The following is a 26,571-nucleotide window of genomic DNA, read 5'->3' as shown; positions in this document are numbered from 1 at the left end:
TGTCTCATGAATATCAGAAAATAGAACAGAGCAGGGAAGTGAGAAGCTGACACCATCATGTATCCTGGTTTGGTTGCCTTGTGCAATGCAATCTACATCCAGTCTCCACCACAACAGTGGTGGAATTTCCACTATAGTTAAAGTATTACATACACCAATTCCACAAGATTGACACAATCCTTTCACACTCAAGTTCTAACCTAACTTGACTTAGTTATGCTAATACCTAACTCTTCACTCTTAGTGCTAACCCAACTAAGAAAGGGATACCTCACTGGTACAAGATAAAAGACACAGAATCAACCTAAAAAAATCTGAAATCACTCTAGAATTTTCACTCAAGTGTATTACTCTGCCTCTTTTTACTCTTAGGCTTTTACTTGAGCTCTTTCATTCTGCCTTTTACCTCAAGAAATTATAGAAAGATAAACATTAAAAAGAAATTTACAATCTGTAAAACATGAAGGAGATTAATTCTTCAACAACCTCTTTGCTATGTGATGAACCAGATTTGCTTGCCTCTGATTTAGTTCCTCATTCTGGTGGAATGTTCCTTTGACTAGGAAGCATTGTCCAAGTTGATGAACCTCTTCAGAGAACTCTTCTCAGAACATAAAACCTCAAAACACTGGTTATCTCTCCTTGGCTTCTGAATGATAAAAAATCTTCTTTTGTATCTCCTTGCATGTTGCTTAGTTGCTCTCTCCTAGGTCAACCCTCGAGCTGTGTGCTTTACCAACTCACCACATCACCTTTTCTAGTTAATCCTCAAATCGGAATTTTTAATCTGACTTTTTCTTGCTTGACCGAAAGTCTCAGGAAAGCATAGAGAAATAGTCTTTCAATGGTAAACCAAATCTGAGCCATTGAAACACTACTTGGTTCCCAAGATACACATTTGACCATAGATTCACAGCAGTGTTGATCAGAAGTCATCTTTTCCATGTATCCCAATTTGGACTGGCAGAGAGTTGGGGAAGAGGAGAAGAAAACACGATGCATGCAAGAGGAAATAAGTTACCTTTAACTTCTGTCTTAGCTTGATTTGGTTTGATTTGGGTGATTTGACCTCTGCGTCTCTTGCTTAATCCTTCTCTTTCTTGCTTCTTTGGTGAACAGCTTAGGGACTAAGCTTTCTCTCTCTTTCTCTGAGTTTTGACCGAAGAGGAAAAAGTGAACGTTGCTTTACTGAAAGCAAATTTGAGGGATTGACTTGAGAGATATCAAATCGGGCTTGGGTTGGCTTAGATTCAATTAGCCCGTTTGATTTCTTTGCTTTGTTTCCTTTTGGGCTTCCTTTTGATTGTCAGCCCACCAGCAGGTTCAATTTGTTCCATAATGGGCTGCAGCTTTATATATTGATTTTTGGACTGCATCACTGATGAACGGATAATTTATACGCTTTTTGGCATTGTTTTTACATAGTTTTTAGTATGATTTAGTTAGTTTTTAGTATATTTTTATTAGTTTTTAAATAAAAATCACATTTCTGGACTTTACTATGAGTTTGTGTATTTTTCTATGATTTCAGGTAATTTCTGGATGAAATTGAGGGACTTGAGCAAAAATCTGATTCAGAGGCTGAAGAAGGACTGTAGATGCTGTTGGATTCTGACTTCCCTGCACTCGAAATAGATTTTATGGAGCTACAGAAACCCAATTGACGCGCTCTCAATTGCGTTGGAAAGTAGACATCCAGGGCTTTCCAGCAATATATAATAGTCCATACTTTGCTCGAGTTTTGAAGACGCAAATTGGCGTTCAAACGCCAACTTCCTGCCCTATTCTGGAGTTAAACGCCAGAAACAGGTTGCAAATCAGAGTTAAACGCCAGAAACAGGCTACAACCTGACGTTTAACTCCAAAAAGAGTCTCTACACATGAAAGCCTAATGCTCAGCCCAAGCACACACCAAGTGGGACTGGAAGTGGATTTCTGCATCATTTACTTATCTCTATAAACCCTAGTAACTAGTTTAGTATAAATAGGACTTTTTGCTATTATAAGAAAAGAGAATCTTTTAGATCATATTGTATACATTTAGAGGGCTAGCCATTCGGCCATGCCTAGACTACTTTCACTTATGTATTTTTTAACGGTGGAGTTTCTACACCCCATAGATTAAGGTGTGGAACTCTGCTGTTCCTCATGAATTAATGCAAAGTACTATTGTTTTCCTATCCAATTCAAGCTTATTCTTATTCTAAGATATTCGTTTACACTTCAACATGATGAATGTGATGATCCGTGACACTCATCACTATTCTCCACCTATGAACGCGTGCCTGACAACCACTTTCGTTCTACCTTAGATTGAGCGTGTATCTCTTGGCCTCCTGGTTCAGACCAGAGTCTTCGTGGTATAAGCTAGAATTATTGGCGGCCATTCTTGAGATTCAGAAAGTCTAAACCTTGTCTGTGGTATTCCGAGTAGGATCTGGGATGGGATAATTGTGACGAGCTTCAAACTCGGAGTGTTGGGCGTAGTGACAGACGCAAAAGGGTCAATGGACCCTATTCCAACATGATCGAGAACCGACAGATGATTAGCCATGCGGTGATAGCGTATTTGGACCATTTTCACTGAGAGGACGGGAAGTAGCCATTGACAACGGTGATGCCCAACATACAGCTTGCCATGGAAAAGAGTATGAATGATTGGATGAAGGCAGTAGGAAAGCAGAGGTTTAGAAGGAACAAAGCATCTCCATATGCTTATTTGAAATTCCTACCAATGAATTGCATAAGTATCTCTATCCTATTTTATATTTTATTTATATTTTAATCATCAAAATTCCATAACCATTTGAATCCGCTTGACTGAGATTTACAAGGATGACCATAGCTTGCTTCAAGCCGACAATCTCCGTGGGATCGACCCTTACTCACGTAAGGTTTATTACTTAGACGACCCAGTGCACTTGCTGGTTAGTTGTGCGAAGTTGTGAAGAAGAATTGAGATTATGATAGTGCGTACCAAGTTTTTGGCGGCATTGAGATCACAATTTCGTGCACCAATCACTCAACCAAAATAATCAAAGCTAATTTTGTAATTAGCCCAATAATCTAATATTTGTCAACATCAATTATGTTCGTTAATTTCTTAACTCAACAGAAGGGGTTGGGTTGAAGAGGCTGCAATTCCTGAAAAACTGAATTTGGATTTGGGATTAGGGTTGCATACAAAATTAAAGGGTATTTTTTGTAAATTTAACAATTTCAGTATCTAATTTTAATTCAAACCAAATAGAATATTGAAACAAAATTCAGTTCTGTACACTTCTACGCTAAACATATTACTAAGACTTTTTTAAGTTTCTATCTCTCAGTTATTGTCTCTCAGTCACGGTCTCTCATTCTCTATCTCGCAAACAAACGCTACCTTAGTTTTCAATCCTTTAGAGGTATGTTATAACGATCCTGCTTACATTATATGGATGCTCCTCCATTTTCGTTTGTTGCTTCAATAAAGCTATAATTACCTTATAACTAGATACAACTATTAATTTTCAGAATTTAATGTCCCAATCTATTTTAAGATTATGGATCAATTTGGAAAGCATTGTATATCCCATATTCATCATATAGCCTGCAATCAATCGCTTGTTATAAAACAAACTCCCACAACCCACATCTCTAGGTTAACTGATGTTGTCCCATTAGTATTCCATTTAATCCATTCATTTTGAGTAGTTTAGGATTTAAAATTTATTATGTATTGATGAAAGAATAAGATATTCTATGAGTGTGTCAACGTTTTAGTTAACTAGCTTTGTATGTTTTTTGTCAAGTTGGGTTAAATAATCCTCACTTTCGAACATTACAACATTACAATATTCACGCACACTATATATTTATAAACTTAACATTAAGGATTTTTGTAACAATTCAATTCTTGATAAACAAATTTTTCTAGTTATTTTAAAATTTATTTCACAACATTTTTAATCACGGCCCAACAAAAAATTGTGACGCTAGCCCAATGATAAAAAAAATGAAAATTAAAGAAAAAAATAAAAAATTAAATAAAAAAAGATAGTTAATAAAGTCAAAATTGACTTTATGAGGATAATTAATCTACCTAAGTCATGTTTGACTAGTAAATAATAAATATTAGCTTACCATTGATTTATTTTTCTCACTAGAGATTTTTTGAGCCAAAAATTCACTTTTAGTGACGGTTTTTGCGTGCAACGAGAAAAATTCTTATAATCGAAAACTTCGAAACTAGTGGTAAAAATAATTTCTACCTTAGTAATTATGTTCCGAGATTAATATTAGCCATCCATTCATGATTTATTTCTTTAAGAATAAATCTTAGCCATTAATTATTTTACCACACGGTAAAATTTATTCCGAACTGAATTTCTGACTAGTATTTCGCAAACGATTTCTAGAGACCCCAAATCTTCTTACTTGCCACCTGATGCCAAGGCATCATAGGCTAGTTTCACTAGCATTTTTCTGTTAGTTTTAGTTGTTTTATGCATTTTCTTGAGCTTAAAGTAACCAAAAATGGTTAAATGAAGAACAAAGTAATGAACCATCCAAACAATATGATTTTGATACAAATTCCATGAGTTTTAGTTATATTACTTAAATGCTATGAATGAAAGATTTCTCATGAAATTTTGCAAGACTTTGATGCAATTGTTTGGATGATTTCAGGGAAGAAGAGGCTAAGCAAGGAAGCAACAAAATCAATAAAGGAAGCTTGAATATCACATGTGGAGTTTAAGTTCCAGTTTAAGCCTAAACTGGAGCTTAAACGCCAAAATCATGAAGGATAAGAAATGCTGGGATTGAAGTTTAACCTCCAGTTTGACCTCAAACTGGAGGTTAAACGCCAGAATGAAAAGCCTCACTTAAGGAGCATTCCACGTTTAACCTCCAGTTTGACCTCAAACTGGAGGTTAAACGCCAGAATGAGTATGCCACCCAGGGAGGAGTTCCACGTTTAACCTCCAGTTTGACCTCAAATTGGAGGTTAAACGCCAGAACCAGGAAGAGTACCAGGGGCCATTCCACGTTTAAGCTCCAGTTTGACTCAAACTGGAGCTTAAACGTGTTCGATAGTTTTTTCACTCCAGGGTTGCTCTCTCCATCTCCACGTTTAACCTCCAGTTTGACCCCAAACTGGAGGTTAAACGTGTTCGACACCTCCAGGGCCACCATTCCAAGCTTCCACGTTTAACCTCCAGTTTGACCCCAAACTGGAGGTTAAACGTGTTCGACCTCCAGTATGCCTCCACCCTTTTCCACGTTTAACCTCCAGTTTGACCTCAAACTGGAGGTTAAACGTGTTCGACCTCCAGGGCTGCCCTTCCTATCTCCACGTTTAAGCTTCAGTTTAACCTTAAACTGAAGCTTAAACGTGTTCGACTACATGACTCTCCAGGGCTACCTTCTTCCATTTCCACGTTTAAGCTTCAGTTTAACCTTAACTGAAGCTTAAACGTGCTTCTACAAATGGCCTCACTGGAAGTGTCTGGCGTTTAAGTTGCAGTTTAAGCTTAAACTACAACTTAAACGCCACTCTTGAAAAGGGTTTCTGGGCCAAAAATATTGTGATTTAAGTTAGTCTTTGAGCACAAGTATTAACTTAAACTTACTTTGGTATGAAACCCAATTGAATATCATGGTTTATGGGATTGGGCCTGAAGGATTGATGAGTTTGAAATCTCAATTTATTGAGTCATGTGTCATTATTTGATTATCACTAAGTTGGCTCAATAAATGTTACAGGATCTGGATCAACAACCTCATCAAGATTATGGATCATAAACCCAAAGCAAAAGGAAAGCAAGGAGAGGCCTCAAAGCCCAAGAAGCACAACTGAAGCTCAATATAGAAAGTGTATAAATAGGATAGAAGTTAAGTTAAAAGAAAGAAACTTTTACTTTCACTTTTAGCTAGTTTCTTTTTCTTTGTAATTGAATTCAGAGCTATGATTCACTAAACCCCCTTTCATTGGGTTAGGGAGCTCTATTGTAATTCAATGAATCAATAATAGTTTATCTTCTTCTTCAATCTTTTCTCTTGAATTTTGTTAGAAAGCTTCTCGATCTAATTCCATTGAGTAGTTGTCTTGGGAAAGAGACTACTCATACTTGGAATCCTTCGGAGCCTTGGGAAAGGAATGGAGGATTCATGCTAGAGAAGCTTTCTCACAGTGGATTGGATTGGGGTTTGGATGGATATTGTGACATGTAATCCTACCAAATTGTGGTTCATGAAATTGTGTGGTATAATCAGTGATCAAGCATCATCTCTTCTTATGAACATTTAAACCAAGGGATTGGGAATTTGTTTGTTTTTAGAGAGCATTGGTGAGCCAAGGAATTGGGATCCAATCATATAAGATTGCCAAGCAAAATCCAATGAATGCATTGGTTGAGGAAGAGATTTACATGTTTTGATTCGGAGATTTCAATATCTCCTAAACCCAATGAATTCCCCATTTCTGATTTCCACTTTCTCTTTACATTCTGCAATTCAATTCTTGCAATCATCCCCATTCCCTTTTAATTTCAGCAACTTACATTCTGCTCTTTAATTCATGCAATTTAAGATTCAGCCATTTAATTTTCTTGTCATTTACTTTTCCCGCCAATTTTACATTCCGCAATTCTCATCTCAAATCTTGATTCCGCTCAACTAGAACACACTTCTAATCCGAATTGCTCACTCAACCAATCCTTGTGGGATTCGACCTCACTCTATTGTGAGTTTTTACTTGACGACGATAACCGGTGCACTTGCCGGAAGGAATTTTGCCGATCGTGCAATTTCCTAAATCGTAGCATAACACGTTTATGCGCATCAAGTTTATGGCGCCGTTGCCGGGGATTGGTTTTCGATTGACAATTCTCAAATTGGAATTTAACTAGATTGAGCAATTTTCTCTTGCTTTGTTAATTCTGTTCTAAATACTTGTTGAATTTTAATTTCTGCACTTGGTTACATGCTTTCCTTCTTTATGCCTTTAAATTCATGCAACTAACTCACTGACTCACTAACTGTTTGAATTAATTCCTCAATTGAGCTGACCATACTCTTCCATTAACCAAGAGTATTTTACCTGTTTGTGTTTGAGCTGTGTTCTTGTATGATAGGTAGGAGAGGAGAGACATCAACTCCCCATATACCGAACCGGAAAGGACCCTTCATAGACTTAGAAGGGAAGCAAGAGGGAAGAGAGTAGTGGGAGAAGAGGAATCTGAAGGAGAATCTGAGGACAATTTTGAGGAAGCTCTAGATCTCAACATGGATAGAGAAGTTCACAACCATGAGAGAGCTGATGGAAACAATGCCATTCCTGAGAGGAGGGTTCTTAGTTCATACATAAACCCAACCTCTGGGAATTGTGGTAGTAGCATCCAGAAACCACCCATTCAGGCCAACAATTTTGAGCTCAAGCCACAGCTAATATCATTGGTGGAAAATCATTGTTCCTTTGGAGGAAGTGCTAATGAAGACCCAAACCAACATCTCACAAAATTCCTGAGAATTTGTGACACTGTGAAGTCCAATGGAGTCCAGGAAGACACCTATAAACTGCTCTTGTTCCCATTTTCACTCAGGGACAAGGCAGCTAAGTGGCTGGAATCATTCCCAAGGGGAGTCTAACCACATGGGATGAGGTGGAAGGCAAGTTTCTGGCACGTTTCTACCCTCCACAAAAGGTCAATAGGCTTCGATCTGAGGTCCAGACTTTTAGACAACAAGATGGTGAAACTCTCTACGAGGCATGGGAGAGATTCAAGGACTTGACAAGGAAATGCCCACCAAACATGTTCCATGATTGGGTGCAATTGCACATCTTCTATGATGGGCTCTCTTATGAATCAAGGAAGGCTGTAGACCATTCATCAGGAGGTTCATTGAACAAGAAAAAGACCGTGGAAGAAGCCATTGAAGTGATCGAGACAGTGGCTGAGAATGAGTACTACTATGCATCAGAAAGGCACAACACTAAGGGAGTCATGGAGCTGAACCATGTTGATACAATTCTAGCCCAAAACAAGGTGTTTGCCAAGCAACTAGCAGAGCTTACCAGGCAATTAGAAACAAAGCAAGTGGCTGCAATACACACACAAGATCAAGAGGAAGTAGGCATTGAAGGAGGTGATTGGGATGAGGTTAACTATGTGGGAAACCAACAAAGGCAATCATATGATCCACACTCCAACACTTACAACCCAGGCTGGAGAAACCACCAAAACTTTGGGTGGGGAAACCAACAAACCCAACCACAAAACCACAAACCTTACAACCACAACCAACAAAACAATTCCACATACCAAAACTCCAACCAAAGATCATACCAAGCCACACAAAACACTTACCCCCAATCATCATATCATGGCCAAAATAATCAACATACCCAACCTAATCCGAACCAACAATTTCAAGATCAATTAAACCGGATGGAAGGAATGATGGCAACCATGAGCCAAGACATAATTGAATTGAAGAGCTTCAGGGATGATGTGAGAACTACCTTAAGAAACCATGGTGAAAAGCTCAAAAGGTTGGAATCTCAAGTAGGAGAGCTATCTCAACAGGCACCCAAATCAACTGCAGTGTTCCCTAGTGACACAGAAAAGAATCCTAAGGGGGAACAAAAGAGAGTAAGATGGGAAGAGTGCAAGGCCATCACCATATTGAAGGAAGTCGCAGAAGAGGAAGGAATCAGGTCCTCACAGCAGAAACCAGAAATCTTGAAAGAAGATGTGGAAGAAGTTAAGCAGGAAAGTGGAACTGAGCAAGCCAAGGATCTGCAAAAAGGCATGATGGAAGTATACCAACCAAAAGCACCATTTCCTGAGAGGTTAGGAGGAGGTGAAAAAAGGAAAACCTATTCAAGGTTTCTAGAGACATTTAATTCTCTGCATGTCAATATTCCCTTTCTTGAGATTCTTCATCAAATGCCCACACACATCAAGTATTTAAAGGAATTGTTAAGCAAGAAAAGAGTTTTGAAGGGAGGACAAACGGTAACAATGAACAAAGAATGCAGTGCTCTCATCAAGAAGGACACACTCTCTAAGAAAACGGACCCAGGAAGTTTTCATATCCCTTGCATCATAGGGGAAACAAAAATTGACAGAGGATTCTGTGATCTAGGAGCTAGCATAAATGTGATGCCTCTAATCCTTATGAAGAGGCTACAACTGAACGAGGTGAGATCCACTGATGTAATCATACAACTGGCTGACAAAACTCAGAAGCAAGCTGAAGGGGTAGTTGAAAATGTGCTGGTGAAAGTAGGAGATTATTATTTCCCCACAGACTTTGTCATTGTGGACATGGAGGAAAGCTATTTACACCCTATCATTCTGGGCAGACCATTTCTAGCCACTACTAGAGCGCTCATAGATGTAGAACAAGGAGAACTAATTCTGAGAATACATGATGAACAGCTCATTTTCAAAGTCTTCAAACCTGCATCTGAGCCTGAACCAGAATCTGAAAAGCCTAAAGATGATAGTAACCATCCGTGTTTGGAGGAAAGTAATCCAGCAGCTGAGACTCTAAAACAGTCATTGGAAGGCAAACAAGAGTTGCAAGAGTTAGAGCCACAAGAATCAGTGGAAACAGATCAGAAGGATCCTCCTGACATAAAGGTCAATGAAGAAATCCTCAAGAGAAAGGGAAGAGTGATAGGGAGATTGCCAAGAGGATGGAGAAACAAGAAAATTCCCACTGAAAGTTTTTCTCCGGGAGATAAAGTGATCTCAAGTCATTATCTGCCAATCCCACCTGGCCTCAAGACCATTCCTTCCCAGCTCCCTCAAGTGTTCACAATCAAGAAAGTTCTTTCTATGGAACATTTAGAGGTCATGAATGAATCAAGAGGGGACGTTTTCATAGTGAGAGGAGAGGACGTCAAGCACTACAATCCACCCTAACAAGGGACAACCGTCAAGCTAGTGACGTTAAAGAAGCGCTTCATGGGAGGCAACCCATGTTTCTTTTAGTATCCTTAATCTTTAGTGCTTTGCTTTACATCTAATAAAGCATGGTTTCTTATGCATGAACTTGAATCCTCAGGACAACTATTGATTAAGTGCACTAAACCGTGCATGTAAATTACAATTGGTCTCTAAGTTTGGTGTGCCTGATGGCACTCCCAAATCTTACTCAAATTGAATTCCATCTTTCATTCAAGGTGCACAACCAAACATTAAGTTTGGTGTTCTTTTTGAACACAGTTTATGAAAAGCAAGAAGTTCCTCTGGATTGCAAAATTCATGACAAGTATACCATTCACATGTTTTAATGCTTTAGTTTCAATTACTTAGGGTAGTCACTTTGTTTAGAATCAAAGAGCCAAGGTGACTATGATTTATTAGAAATATGCACACTCATTAAGGACAACCAATATGGATTTCATGTCATCAGGAGACTTAACCAAAAACTAAGTTTGGTGTCCAAATAATAAGTGTGCATACATGTAGAAGTCACGGCTATAAGCTCATAAAGACAAGCATTGATTTACATGTGCAAATACTATTCATAATTCACATGGACCGAAAAATGATAGCAAATTTGTTTGTTTGTGCAGGTACAAAAGAAAAGACAAAAATGGAGGAAAAAGACAAAGGGAGGTACGTGCTTGGTCAAAAAGAAAATTCATAAATCTTTGAAACTAACACATGGGAAAAGGAAGTTCTGCAAGAAAAGAAAGCTACATGTACAACCTAATGCATCCAGAATACTTCCAAGAAAATGAAAAGCCAATCGTCCTTATCTACAATTCATATATTTACCATCAAGCCACCCTTCACAAACCACCCTAGCCGTTCATTTTTCACTCATGGGCACTATAAAGAACCACTTGGGGAACGAGTCCCACACCATCAATCCTCCTTCATACACTTTTTCCTTCATCATAGCATAACCATCTCTTGCCGAAAACAATCTCACCACACCTCCAACAACACTTCTTGCTTCACCTTGTCAACTTTAGTTGTCACTTACCAAAATGGCAGCTTCATCTAGCCACAAAAGAAGAAAAGACAAGCAGCCAATGGAGGAAAACAGGGGATTCGATGCATGGAGATACAGATCAGTGTTCCATGAGATTCAAGCCGAATGGATGAGACCTAAAACGGTACTAGCTGAGGTCCCCTTTGAACTTGAAAAGGATGAGTTCCCAGGTGTTTGGGAAAAGATCAAAAAGAGGAAGTGGGAGCTCCTAACTAAGCCAATCACTAGAATCAACATCAACTTGGTGAAGGAGTTTTATGCAAATGCAGTAAGGGAAGATCAAACCAAGAACCCCACATACAAAAGCTATGTGAGAGGGGTGGAAGTTGACTTCAGTCCCAAAGCAATCATGAAAACTCTTGGCCTGAAAAACATACATTTCAGCCAAGCAAGTTATGAAGAAAGGATGAGAGGAGAACCTGACTATACAACTATTGCTGAAGACCTTTGTGCCATCAGAGCTGAATGGGTGAGAAAAACAAGAGGGGCTCCAAGAGTCTTGAGAAGAGGAGACCTAACACCTGAAGCTAAAGGGTGGTATGCAATAGTTAGGAGATCCATCCTACCCACTGCAAACTCTTCAGAAATAGTCCCTAAAAGAGCCATCTTGCTACATTGCATTATGGTTGGAGGAGAGATCAAAGTTCATAAACTCATTGCTGAACAGATACAAGAGTTTAGTGAGAAAAGTGACCCTGAATCCTGGCTTCATTTCCCTAGCACCATCATTAGACTATGCATCGATGCCCAAGTACCACTTGAGGATGAAAGACCTAATTGGCTATATCCTGGGCTGGCCATAACTGCACACAGAATGACTCTTGGCCCAACTCCTCCAAGACATACAAGAAGAAGAAATGAAGAAGGTCAACAAGTGGAAGCCGAGCAAGAAGCAGAACAAGCAAGACAGGAAGGAGAAGAAGAGCAAGAAGAGCAAGCAACTCCTGAAAGAAGACAACGAATTCCCAGAGACCCCATGGATATGAGCAGAATGCAGGAAATCATGGAAGGAATGTCTCAACAATACATGAGGTCTCAGGAAAGACAAGAAGACTTTCATCTAAAAATGATGGATATGCAAAGGAACTTTGAATCAAGATTCTTTGATCTGCAAAGGGAACAAAATCTACACTTACAGGAATCCTTCAGCCACATATGCCAACACCAAGATGCCAATGTCTTGGCAATCAAGGAAGCCACTACTTTACAGAATGCAAGATACTCAGTCCAAGCTGACTACAACATCAGTTCGCAAATCAAGCTTAACTACATAGGGGAACATCTACACAAGATGGACCCAGCATTCCCAGCTTATGATGAGTATTTCAAAGGGAGGAAAGAAGGAGAAATAAACAAGGCAATGATCCTTGAAAAAGGAGTGGAAGAAACGATGAAAAAGGCTGGATTCTGGAAAAAGCTCATAAGAAAAGACAAAGGAAGCACAAGTGGTCAAAAAGAGGCAGGAAGCAAGAAGAAGCAGGATCCCAAGAATTAAGAAGAACCAAGCAATAAATAAGAGGTGGTCTCGTTCCTTAATAATCAAATGATAATTGGTGACTTGTCTTTATGAACGTGTTTTCATCATAAGTCATTTAAGTGTTAGGTGGAGTCTTTTTTTTTATGAGTCGTTTTTTTAGTATGTGTGTTTGTTAAGTGCTTTGAATAAAGTGAATGCCTAGAGGTTTGGATATAACTTCACCTTCTTAAACAAGTGCGTGCCATGCTTGTTCTGTTTCCAAAAATAAAAGAAAAGTTTGAACAAAAGTAACTTGGCTAAATTAGTGACAAATCAAGTAGAATTAAGTGGTGGTATGCATGCTTGATTATTTAGTCAGATCACTAATATTAGAGTGTAGAATTATCATTTTTATGTAGAAGTAAAAATTGTCTATGGATCTTGATGAATAAATGTCTTTGGCCATGAAAAAAAGAAAGAAAAAGGAAAAGAAAAAGCCACGGAAAAAGGCAACCAAAAAGCAAAAAAATTGAGAAAATAAGCTAGGCACCAATGGTTTGAACTTCTGAGACAAATGCCTGTGGTGTTTATGTATTAAGGATATGCTTGGATGACTAGGTTCTGAGGAGTGTTTCAACACTTGGTAACTTGGGTTAACTAACCCGGGATTATCAACCAAAAGTCCATTATCAAGAGCAACCTCAATACAAAACATTTAGTCACACAAAGAGGTGCTGGGCACCAATGTCTCAAGAAGGAATGTGAACTAAAATGCCTAAAGTGGATATGTGTAGTGCACTGATAAGAAAAAGAAAAGGCCAAAGGCTTGTGCAACACATGACACTAAGCAAACAAGGAGCAAAAGAAGCTCTAAGAAAAAGAAAAGAAAAACAAAAGAAAAGTGCCAAAGACATAAGAATAACAGGAGGCCATAGCAATTTTTGATGGATGCAATGAAAAAGTGATAATCCTACCTGATAAGTATGAGAAAGTGATGCTGCAACTTTTTGCATAGAACCCTTCTGATGAACTTCAAATGCTTGCTAATATAGCCAATGTAATTACTTTCTGTTCATACTTTCTTCTCAAATAACTCAGGACTTGCTTAGGGACAAGCAAGTATTAAGTTTGGTGTTGTGATGCCAAGGCATCATAGGCTAGTTTCACTAGCATTTTTCTGTTAGTTTTAGTTGTTTTATGCATTTTCTTGAGCTTAAAGTAACCAAAAATGGTTAAATGAAGAACAAAGTAATGAACCATCCAAACAATATGATTTTGATACAAATTCCATGAGTTTTAGTTATATTACTTAAATGCTATGAATGAAAGATTTCTCATGAAATTTTGCAAGACTTTGATGCAATTGTTTGGATGATTTCAGGGAAGAAGAGGCTAAGCAAGGAAGCAACAAAATCAATAAAGGAAGCTTGAATATCACATGTGGAGTTTAAGTTCCAGTTTAAGCCTAAACTGGAGCTTAAACGCCAAAATCATGAAGGATAAGAAATGCTGGGATTGAAGTTTAACCTCCAGTTTGACCTCAAACTGGAGGTTAAACGCCAGAATGAAAAGCCTCACTTAAGGAGCATTCCACGTTTAACCTCCAGTTTGACCTCAAACTGGAGGTTAAACGCCAGAATGAGTATGCCACCCAGGGAGGAGTTCCACGTTTAACCTCCAGTTTGACCTCAAACTGGAGGTTAAACGCCAGAACCAGGAAGAGTACCAGGGGCCATTCCACGTTTAAGCTCCAGTTTGACTCAAACTGGAGCTTAAACGTGTTCGATAGTTTTTTCACTCCAGGGTTGCTCTCTCCATCTCCACGTTTAACCTCCAGTTTGACCCCAAACTGGAGGTTAAACGTGTTCGACACCTCCAGGGCCACCATTCCAAGCTTCCACGTTTAACCTCCAGTTTGACCCCAAACTGGAGGTTAAACGTGTTCGACCTCCAGTATGCCTCCACCCTTTTCCACGTTTAACCTCCAGTTTGACCTCAAACTGGAGGTTAAACGTGTTCGACCTCCAGGGCTGCCCTTCCTATCTCCACGTTTAAGCTTCAGTTTAACCTTAAACTGAAGCTTAAACGTGTTCGACTACATGACTCTCCAGGGCTACCTTCTTCCATTTCCACGTTTAAGCTTCAGTTTAACCTTAACTGAAGCTTAAACGTGCTTCTACAAATGGCCTCACTGGAAGTGTCTGGCGTTTAAGTTGCAGTTTAAGCTTAAACTACAACTTAAACGCCACTCTTGAAAAGGGTTTCTGGGCCAAAAATATTGTGATTTAAGTTAGTCTTTGAGCACAAGTATTAACTTAAACTTACTTTGGTATGAAACCCAATTGAATATCATGGTTTATGGGATTGGGCCTGAAGGATTGATGAGTTTGAAATCTCAATTTATTGAGTCATGTGTCATTATTTGATTATCACTAAGTTGGCTCAATAAATGTTACAGGATCTGGATCAACAACCTCATCAAGATTATGGATCATAAACCCAAAGCAAAAGGAAAGCAAGGAGAGGCCTCAAAGCCCAAGAAGCACAACTGAAGCTCAATATAGAAAGTGTATAAATAGGATAGAAGTTAAGTTAAAAGAAAGAAACTTTTACTTTCACTTTTAGCTAGTTTCTTTTTCTTTGTAATTGAATTCAGAGCTATGATTCACTAAACCCCCTTTCATTGGGTTAGGGAGCTCTATTGTAATTCAATGAATCAATAATAGTTTATCTTCTTCTTCAATCTTTTCTCTTGAATTTTGTTAGAAAGCTTCTCGATCTAATTCCATTGAGTAGTTGTCTTGGGAAAGAGACTACTCATACTTGGAATCCTTCGGAGCCTTGGGAAAGGAATGGAGGATTCATGCTAGAGAAGCTTTCTCACAGTGGATTGGATTGGGGTTTGGATGGATATTGTGACATGTAATCCTACCAAATTGTGGTTCATGAAATTGTGTGGTATAATCAGTGATCAAGCATCATCTCTTCTTATGAACATTTAAACCAAGGGATTGGGAATTTGTTTGTTTTTAGAGAGCATTGGTGAGCCAAGGAATTGGGATCCAATCATATAAGATTGCCAAGCAAAATCCAATGAATGCATTGGTTGAGGAAGAGATTTACATGTTTTGATTCGGAGATTTCAATATCTCCTAAACCCAATGAATTCCCCATTTCTGATTTCCACTTTCTCTTTACATTCTGCAATTCAATTCTTGCAATCATCCCCATTCCCTTTTAATTTCAGCAACTTACATTCTGCTCTTTAATTCATGCAATTTAAGATTCAGCCATTTAATTTTCTTGTCATTTACTTTTCCCGCCAATTTTACATTCCGCAATTCTCATCTCAAATCTTGATTCCGCTCAACTAGAACACACTTCTAATCCGAATTGCTCACTCAACCAATCCTTGTGGGATTCGACCTCACTCTATTGTGAGTTTTTACTTGACGACGATAACCGGTGCACTTGCCGGAAGGAATTTTGCCGATCGTGCAATTTCCTAAATCGTAGCATAACACGTTTATGCGCATCACCACCCAAGTAACTTGTCTCTCATTCTCAGCCTTTGGACTGAGACTATCTCAGCCTTTCATCCCTCTCTGCTGTGTTTTTAACCTCGAGTAACTAACTGCGATTAACTGTGGATAAGCTCGACACGCAAGCACTGAACAAGCTTCCTTATTTTCACGCCCCTTCTTCATTAAAGCCCAGTCCTTGACCACAAAAAATTCAGCCTCTTTTTTTTTTTTATCATAAATTCAACAAGACTTTGATTTTTTATTTAAGAAAGCATTGACCACAAAATTCACAAAACACTTTACACAATTTTACACTTTTTTGACTGAATTCTTGAGAGAGAAATAGAGAAAATTCTCGCATTTGTTCTCTGTACCCCAGTCCCTATTTCAACTCTTCTTCCATTGTTCTTTATGTGTTTTTCAAGTACTCAATCCATACAAATACAAATCCTTGCCCGATTTCGCTAATTCTTGTGTTTATACCGAAATTTCGACAAGGTAAACTCTTGTTCTTTCTCCTTTTCTTTTCTTTTTTTAAAAAAATAGTAGCCATGATGAATTATTACTCTCCTCGTATAGAGAACTCCTCTTAAAGTACCCATGGAGCACGCCTAAGGAGTTAGAGAGATTCGAGTTCAAAGTGGTTGAATTTTGATGTTTTGTGACACTTTCGGCCAAAAACAAAACTGCACCATCACCAGCTGTGCTTCTATCCTTGTGTGCACATTTTCTAGTATGTGAAAGGTTTAATAATTGAATTACATAAGAGATAAGGGTTAGAATTAGTTAGAATATATTTGTGCTTGTTTTCGGTATTCATATAAGCCACTTTGTGGTGATTTTGTGCTTGATTTTTAATTATAAAATTTCAGTGATGCTTCTCTATTTTTGGACTGTTATTTAAGTGATATATAAACCTTAGTTACCTCTGGAAACTGTATGAAACTACTGAAATTATTTGGAGCACTTAGAGTTAAACTTTCAAGCCTTAAGAGTCTTAAAAGTGGATAAAAATAAAAAAATTGTATTCCTGAAAATTCAACCACTAAATGATTATGAAAGTCACGTATATAAAGATAAAAAAGAGGTTTGAAAACTAATTTTAATCCTATGAAACAAAGGTGTAAAAGTAAAAAGGGTGTTATGGTTATTTTTGGGTGAAAAGAAGGTTAAAAATATAATTTAATTAAAAGATAAGTAAAATTATGAACTTAGTATCATCAAGAATAAATTAGTAATTATATAAATTAATTGGGTTAAAACTATATTACAATAAAATTTTGGACCTAAATCAAAGTTTTAGTAAAAATTAGAAGTAAAACAGTAAAAAATGGTAACTAGAATAAGTAAATAAATTAATAAAGGGTAAAATGATCTTTTAGATCTCCAAGGGTAGAATTGGCATTAATTAAAAGTATTATAAATAATTTGGTCATAGAAAAAATTAGGATTTACCTGGTAACATTTTGACGCTAAATCAGGTTAAACGGTAAAATTAGAGTACTTAGGGGCATATTAGTAATTTTAGGCATAAAGTCAAATTAAAAATTATTAGTTAACTTAATGAAGGGTAAGAAGGTCTTTTAAAAAAAGTAAGGGTAAAATAGTGAAGTAATAATACTAGTGGTAAAAGTGTCACTAAAAGCCTAAAAAAAACTAGAAAACTAAATTATGTACAAAAAGGGTAAAATTGAAAACGTACTAAAATACCAAGGGTAAGATGGTAAAATATGTGATAAGGCTGATATATTTTAAGAAAGGATCGGGAATAAGTTTTCAGAAAGAAGGGCAGAAAAGTCCCTTAAAGATAATTTTTACTAAGATGTACTACGGAAAAAGAACTGTAAATCTCAAGGTGCTTGAGGTTGTTTGGAGGTGGGTATTACCCACTGACTGCTAAAACTTTGCTTTCCCTTTGTATGTATATTATGGCGTCAAGTTTTGTGACAATTTCCTGTTGTCACGGACTGGTGGTATTCTTAACCACATCGACACGTATGCACGGACGGACACAAATCGGGAGACCATATCTAGGACAAGTTCCTAGGTAATGTCGGGTTACGGGATGTAAATCGATATGTGAGCTCATGGCCTTGATGAGTATTTTGGTGGAAAAATGAATTTCTCCCAAAACACACAAATCTAACCGGCAAGTGCACCAGGTCGCATCAAGTAATAAAAACTCACGGGAGTGAGGTCGATCCCACAGGGATTGAAGGATTGAGCAATTTTAGCTTAGTGGTTAATTTAGTCAAGCGAATCAAGATTTGGTTGAGTGATTTGTGATTTGCAGAAATTAAATTGCATGGAAAGTAAAGGGAATGGGTAAATTGCATGAAGTTAAAGAGAGCAAGAAATTAAAGTGCTAAATCTTAAAGAACAAGAAATTAAATGGCAGAAACTTAGAATGCAAGAAATGTAAATTGCGGAATCTTAAAGTGCAAGAAATGTAAACGGCTGGAATTGTAAAGGGAATTGGGGATTGGATTTGCAGAATTTAAACAAGGAAAAGTAAATTGCATCAAACAGAAAAGTAAAAGAGGTTTGGATCAAATCGGATCTCAGAACAGAAAAGTAAATGAACATTGAAAACAGTAAACAGAGAATGTAAAATTGGGAAATCAGATCTCAGGACCCAGAGACTAGAAAACCAAGTCTAGATCTCAATGCCTTCCTAGATCCAACAAGAACAATTGCAAGGGAATTGTAAATTGCAAGGAAAGTAGATGAAGAGCAATTAACAGAAATTAAATTCAATCAAGCAGTAAATAAAACAGAGAGATCCAAGGATGAGATTGAAACAGAATTTCTTCAATTCTCCAACCCAAGATCCAAGACAATTGTAATTGAAATTGAAAGCAATAAAACTAAGAGGAAGAGAAGTGAATTCTCCTTCCCCAAGACTAAGAAATTAAAGATCACTCAATATCCAAAGCTCTCCGAAAACTATTATGAAAATTCAAAGGGAAAGCTCTCCGAAGAACTTGAATTCTATCCTATTTATACACTTTCTTCAAATGATCTTCAAGCCTTGAGTTGGGCCTTTGCTCTTGGTGGAATTGGGTTGAAAGAGGCCTTGGTTGATTGCTCTTGAAGTTTGGAGAAGAACCAAAGTGAACCAATTGAACCGGGTTGGAGTTTTGCAAAAGTTGGACCAAAAGTTGGAGCAAAAGTTAGGGTCTAACTTTTGGTCCAACTTTTCATATCAGCCAACACAATTTGCTGATACTCACGTTGGTGCAAAAGTTAGGGGTCTAACTTTTGCACCAACGTTAGCCTTCCTTGGTGCACTTATGGCGCCAACGTTAGCCTCAAAGTTAGGGGCTAACGTTGGCGCAAACTTTTGCTCCTCCCCTTGTAGATTTCATGTGCCAACGTTAGCCTCAAAGTTAGGGGCTAACGTTGGCGCAAACTTTTGGTGCCCAGGGAGTGTTTTTCTCATGCCAACGTTAGCCTCAAAGTTAGGGGCTAACGTTGGCGCAAACTTTTGGTGCCCAGGGGTGATTTTCATGTGCCAACGTTAGCCTCAAAGTTAGGGGCTAACGTTGGCGCAAACTTTTGGTACCCAGGGAGTGATTTTCAAGTTCCAACGTTAGCCCAAAAGTTAGGGGCTAACGTTGGGGCTAACTTTTCACCCAAAAGTTTGTGCAAAAGTTTGAGGCTAACTTTAGGTCCAGCTTTTTGCTTCCTGGTTCAATTTCACTTATTCCATTGTCTTCTCTTTACTCCTAGCTATTCCTTCTTGCTTCAACCTTTCTCCAAGCTTTCTTCACCTATCATTAATCAACCAAACACATCAAAGCTATGCTTAAAATCATGAGATATTCATTCTTTCATAATATGTGACAATTATAGTATAAAACCTCATGAAATAGCATGAATTCATACATGGTTGATTAAATCAAAGGAAACATGAAAATCTACCAAATTGGCTTGCTTAGAGCTCAAGAAAGTGCATAATTCTAATGAAAACAAAAGAAAAAGACTAGTTAAAATAGGCTAAGATGACTTGTCATCACAACACCAAACTTAAAGCTTGCTTGTCCCCAAGCAAGAAATGAATTATGCTCAGAGACTCTTTCAATTAAGATGGATTGAGGAACACTTGTAAAGTGCAGTGAGTGAAGTGATCAAGTATCAGTGGGGTGAACTCTAAATCATATGCTCATGCAAGGGCTTCAGTGCTCACTAGTCCTTACATATTGGGAGTCGTAGGTCTTAGGATTTTCATCCAAATGGTACCATGGAGATCTCTTTATATGTAATCACCTTGAAGCAGCTTATAGTTTCTGTGCTTTGGCCTCGACTCTAAGTATCATGTCTCAAAGCGACTCTTTAGATAAGCTTTCAATCAATACTCCTAAACCAGTTGGTTTTAAGGTATTAGGTGTTAAAGCACCCCTAAGGATTTACTTGCTCAAGCCTCTTTCCTTGACACACTTCAACCACAAGCATTTACTAGGATAACAACTCTTTGAGTTTTTGTTTCTTTCTTTCTTTTTCTGCCTAGTAATTGATGCTCAGAGCCTTGGGCCATGTTCTTTTTGCTTTTGTATTTTCTTTATTTTCTTTTGTTTTGTTTGCTGCTTCTTGGATCAATAGATTTTTGAGAATCTCCACAATACTTCTTTGAACTTCATGTCCCGCCTATGAGCTCCCATGCAAGTTTTCACAAGCATGCAACCTCAATACATAATCATACAACTAGAACCACCACTTCTCCTAATCTTTTGCTTGCCTCAAAATTGTTTAATTCCTCAATCCTTCTTTTCAAAGAACTTTCATGTGATGCATTCTTGAAAATTGAGTGCAAACAAGTTTTGAAGATAAGAATGTTGTGAATGATCAAACATCTTGCTTATTGAATTATAAAGAAAAACTATGCTATGCATGCAGGCAGGGGTATATAAAAAAAACTATACTATGCAGACAGGCAGGGCAAATAAGGATACAATCCAACTTGCAATAGCAGCAATATTTGATGTAAACAATCACTCAACAATACAACCTGTTGGAGTTCACTTGCTTTCCTTCTCATCACCATTCCTGGCCTTTATGTTCATCTTTTGTTTCTTTGGTTGATGATTCTTAATCCCTCCAAAGGTTTGTATGATGCTCTGCAATGATATTGGAAGTTGCTTGTTTCCCAAGCACTTAGAAACAATGGTTAGCATGCAGGATTTATTTGTGGGCCTTTGTACTTACTTTGGTGTGAGAACACCAAACTTAGTACCTTGCCAATGGTTCTTGTGCATCAGATTAACCATGTGTAAAACTCTTTTTCAAAAATGACAAAACTGAAAACTAGGAAATAGCAGAATAGTTAACTAGTTCATCCAACATGCTTGAAGCCAGCATTATGCAGAAAATGAGAATGTGTTTTATGATGGGATTTTGGTGAAACACCAAACTTAGAATCCTTCATTCTCCCTTATATTGTTTTGGTGTGCAACACCAAACTTAGCTTCTTGCAATGTAGATAAACTAATTAACCTTTTTATTGAAATAGCTATGAAAGGAAAACTACCTCAGGTTGGGTTGCCTCCCAACAAGCGCTCTTTTATTGTCACTAGCTTGACATCCTCTGTGCTTGCTTAGTTCAGATTCTGGGCTTCCTTCTCCTTGTCCCCTTGTCCTCCTAAGTGAGGCTTTGCTTTGTGATGCTCATTCTAGATGAGTGATTCTTTTCCTTTTAGCCCTTTTCTCACTCATTTCTGTGAGATTCTTAGCTAGTTGTTCCATTTGCCTCTCAATTCTCCCGAGTGAGGCCTCCTGGTATTTGCTTATCATCCCTTGATGTGTCATCATTTTCTCTATTAAGATCTCCAAATTGGTGATCCTATGATAGTGTTGTGAAATTTGTTGGTTGTGAGGTATCTGAGGTTGGAAGGGTGGGCAGTGTGGTTTTTGCAAGTTTAGGAAATGGTTGTTGTAGTTGAAGTTCCTTGGTTCCTGATGTTGAGGTTCCCTCATTCTTAGATAAGAATGTGGCTTCCATGGTGGGAACTGTGCATTCACTGTAGTGGAGTGGAGAAAATCAAGTTGTCTAGCCATTGACTCCAATTGTTGCTGAGTTTGCTGATGTAGCTGTTTGCTTTGATTCATGACTGCCTTCATTCCTTCAAGATTCATTGTATCTTTCTCTGAAGTTGCATTCTGTGGTGTCTCAAAGGAGTGTTGGTTGTTGGTTCTCTTGTCATTGAACCTTGCAGTTCCTTGACCGGTTGCTGTTGTTTCGAGTAAGTCATCTGAGAAGTGATCCACCGCTCTTCTCGTTTCTGGGGATAATCCTTCATAGAATGCTTGGAAAGCCACTTTGTCATTTGCTTTCTTGTATCTTTCCCATGTTTTGAGCAATGGTTCTTCCTCTCCTTGCATGAATGGATGTGTTCACTCTTTCATCTTGATGTTTTGTTGGGATGTAGAGAATTTGGCTAGAAATTTGGCAACCAAACCATCCCAACTAGTGATACTTCCTTGGGGAAGAGTTTCAAGCCATTGTGCTGCCTCATCCTTTAGTGAGAAAGGGAATAGCAAGAGCTTATAGACATCATTATTGACAACATCACAGATTCTCAGAAAAATAGATAGATGCTGTTCAGGATCCTCCAATGGATTTCCACCATAGGAACAATTGTTCTCTATTAGTGTAATGATTTGCGGCTTCATGTTGGCATGTTCTTCTTTCTCAGAAACTTCATTTTCAATGATATCCTTTCCTCTGGCTGCTCTTTTTTCCTGCGACATAAAAATCAACAACGGAACACACAGTGATACTCTTGAAAATTGAGTGTAGTCAGTTGAGACAAAACTTCAAACAGTTAGTGGGTTAGTCAAAAATTAAAGAAAAAGTGCTTGATCTAGATTACCACCTCACTTAATCATTGTCAATCTAATCAATCCCCGGCAACGGCGCCAAAAACTTGATGAGTATTTTGGTGGAAAAATGAATTTCTCCCAAAACACACAAATCTAACCGGCAAGTGCACCAGGTCGCATCAAGTAATAAAAACTCACGGAGTGAGGTCGATCTCACAGGGATTGAAGGATTGAGCAATTTTAGCTTAGTGGTTAATTTAGTCAAGCGAATCAAGATTTGGTTGAGTGATTTGTGATTTGCAGAAATTAAATTGCATGGAAAGTAAAGGGAATGGGTAAATTGCATGAAGTTAAAGAGAGCAAGAAATTAAAGTGCTGAATCTTAAAGAACAAGAAATTAAATGACAGAAACTTAGAATGCAAGAAATATAAATTGCGTAATCTTAAAGTGCAAGAAATGTAAACGGCTGGAATTATAAAGGGAATTGGGGATTGGATTTGCAGAATTTAAACAAGGAAAAGTAAATTGCATCAAACAGAAAAGTAAAAGAGGTTTGGATCAAATCAGATCTCAGAACAGAAAAGTAAATGAATATTGAAAACAGTAAACAGAGAATGTAAAATTGGGAAATCAGATCTCAGGACCCAGAGACTAGAAAACCAAGTCTAGATCTCAATGCCTTCCTAGATCCAACTAGAACAATTGCAAGGGAATTGTAAATTGCAAGGAAAGTAGATGAAGAGCAATTAACAGAAATTAAATTCAATCAAGCAGTAAATAAAACAGAGAGATCCAAGGATGAGATTGAAACAGAATTTCTTCAATTCTCCAACCCAAGATCCAAGACAATTATAATTGAAAGCAATAAAACTAAGAGGAAGAGAAGTGAATTCTCCTTCCCCAAGACTAAGAAATTAAAGATCACTCAATATCCAAAGCTCTCCGAAAACTATTATGAAAATTCAAAGGGAAAGCTCTCCGAAGAACTTGAATTCTATCCTATTTATACACTTTCTTCAAATGATCTTCAAGCCTTGAGTTGGGCCTTTGCTCTTGGTGGAATTGGGTTGAAAGAGGCCTTGGTTGATTGCTCTTGAAGTTTGGAGAAGAACCAAAGTGAACCAATTGAACCGGGTTGGAGTTTTACAAAAGTTGGACCAAAAGTTGGAGCAAAAGTTAGGGTCTAACTTTTGGTCCAACTTTTCATATCAGCCAACACAATTTGCTGATACTCACGTTGGTGCAAAAGTTAGGGGTTTAACTTTTGCACCAACGTTAGCCTTCCTTGGTGCACTTATGGCGCCAACGTTAGCCTCAAAGTTAGGGGCTAACGTTGGCGCAAACTTTTGCTCCTCCCTTTGTAGATTTCATGTGCCAACGTTAGCCTCAAAGTTAGGGGCTAACGTTGGCGCAAACTTTTGGTGCCCAGGGAGTGTTTTTCTCATGCCAACGTTAGCCTCAAAATTAGGGGCTAACGTTGGCGCAAACTTTTGGTGCCCAGGGGTGATTTTCATGTGCCAACGTTAGCCTCAAAGTTAGGGGCTAACGTTGGCGCAAACTTTTGGTACCCAGGGAGTGATTTTCAAGTTCCAACGTTAGCCCAAAAGTTAGGGGCTAACGTTGGGGCTAACTTTTCACCCAAAAGTTTGTGCAAAAGTTTGAGGCTAACTTTAGGTCCAGCTTTTTGCTTCCTGGTTCAATTTCACTTATTCCATTGTCTTCTCTTTACTCCTAGCTATTCCTTCTTGCTTCAACCTTTCTCCAAGCTTTCTTCACCTATCATTAATCAACCAAACACATCAAAGCTATGCTTAAAATCATGAGATATTCATTCTTTCATAATATGTGACAATTATAGTATAAAACCTCATGAAATAGCATGAATTCATACATGGTTGATTAAATCAAAGGAAACATGAAAATCTACCAAATTGGCTTGCTTAGAGCTCAAGAAAGTGCATAATTCTAATGAAAACAAAAGAAAAAGACTAGTTAAAATAGGCTAAGATGACTTGTCATCAGGCCTGCATAGGACCAGGCATGCATTATACTTGGTTGCTGCATTTATCTGTGATTGTGATTTATCTCTACTTCCTGTACTTTGTGTTTGTTTATTATTCTGCTATATACTTGTGCTTGTACTTGTTTGTGTGACTTACCGACCTAACTGCGCGAAGTCTTAAATTTAGGATGCGGAACTCCTTAAGATTCCTGTGTAGTACCCTGCTTGGAACATTAGGTTCTCACCCCTTACTTCCTTGTTCTGCAGATGCAAACTGGTGAGATCTTCTTTGAGTTTCCAACCTTGGGACCAGCGAGCAACAGTAGCATTACTAGAGGGTCAGAGCAACTTCTTTTACTTCCACACAGCACTTCCGTGTTTCTTCAGCTACCAGGAATCGATGACCAGCAGTAGTTATAATAGTAGCAGTAGTAATAGTAGTCTTTGCTATCACTCTGTATAGACTTTTAGAGGGTTAGGTGCTTTTGTAAATACCTATGTAAACAAGTTAAAACAGGTCCCGAACTAGAGTAACTCTTGTGAGTTGAGGCCTGTTAATATAAAATATGGAGTCTGTAAATATTTTCATGAATAAATAACGACATAACCTGATGTGAATTATGATGTAAAATGTAAGCTAGCATTGATCATGACATGCTAGAAGAGTAGAAGCTAGGTCGTTACCATCTCCATCCACAATTAGTATCAGCAAATCTCAAACTCAGATCACTATTAAACGTGTCTTGTGTGCTATTTTTGTCTCTTTGCTTTTTTTTGTTTGGTCATACAAACACACTCATACACACTAACCTATCCACCAACCACGGCTAGGATTCGAACTTGTGTGGCTTTGATTTGAGGCAAATACTTTTGCCACTGGATCACATGCCTCAGCCACGTCTCTTTGCTTTATTTTTCTTGTCCCTCCATTCTCTTTTTTTCTTTCAAACAAATCCACTCTTGTGCGAAAGAATGATACAAAAGATTTTTCATTTTTGGACGATGATATAAAATAACTTTGTGGCTTTTGCTTTTGTGAAAACTTTGTATAATAGATACACAGTAAACATAATACTTTTGTTCTACAAAAATAATTTATAGACTACATATGCTTTATAAATATTAATGCTACACAATCCCTTTCTTTTCTTAGCCTTTCTCTCCAGACTAATAAAACCCACGTAACAAACACTTTAGAATAAGGGGCGAAAAAGAATTGGCCCACATAATTGATGGTCTTGATCTAGCCTATAATTTTTAGACTATAATCTTTGTTTAAGATATATTAGTCGCAGCAGGAGCCTAGATAGATGACATATTTGTATACCTCTCTAATACTGCACCCGAATTTAAATTCCAGCTAAAGCTGGATGTAGTTTAAGAACTCATAGTGTGTGAATAGTGTATAATAACAAAAAAAAATATATTAGTCCAACATAAAAAAAAAACTTAATTTCACGTTATTAGTGCAATTCAAAAATTAAACAACTTAAAATGTCTTTCTCTCAATAGGAGAGTGCTCTCCTTTATTAAGAGAGTTTGGTGGTATTTACCTTGGTCCTTTATAATTTTTGTCTAATATAATTAATTTTTTTTATAAAAATATCCTTAACCTATTATTACAACATCAATATTATATCTCTTCTTTATTACAATAATAACTCAATATTAACAATTTACCGTTATATCTCTAATTTTTTATTGTGTCATTTAAAACTATATTAATGATTAATTTAAATATCAAATAAAATAATTAGTCTTTTAAATAATAAGA

The 26,571-nt window shown here is 37.7% G+C and overlaps 1 non-coding gene across 1 annotated transcript; it reads right to left on the bottom strand.

The window, feature by feature from the left end:
• Nucleotides 1–7,691: 7,691 nt before the first annotated feature.
• Nucleotides 7,692–7,795, bottom strand: LOC112739781 (small nucleolar RNA R71). Its single transcript, XR_003170721.1, has one exon. It is a non-coding gene; the product is annotated as a small nucleolar RNA R71 (small nucleolar RNA).
• Between the last annotated feature and the right edge of the window lie 18,776 nt (nucleotides 7,796–26,571).

The sequence above is a fragment of the Arachis hypogaea genome, chromosome 13 (assembly GCF_003086295.3).
Source record: "Arachis hypogaea cultivar Tifrunner chromosome 13, arahy.Tifrunner.gnm2.J5K5, whole genome shotgun sequence".
NCBI lineage: Eukaryota > Viridiplantae > Streptophyta > Magnoliopsida > Fabales > Fabaceae > Arachis > Arachis hypogaea.
The sequence above is the reverse complement of the archived record's forward strand: the minus strand, read 5'-3'. Positions and strand labels throughout refer to the sequence as shown.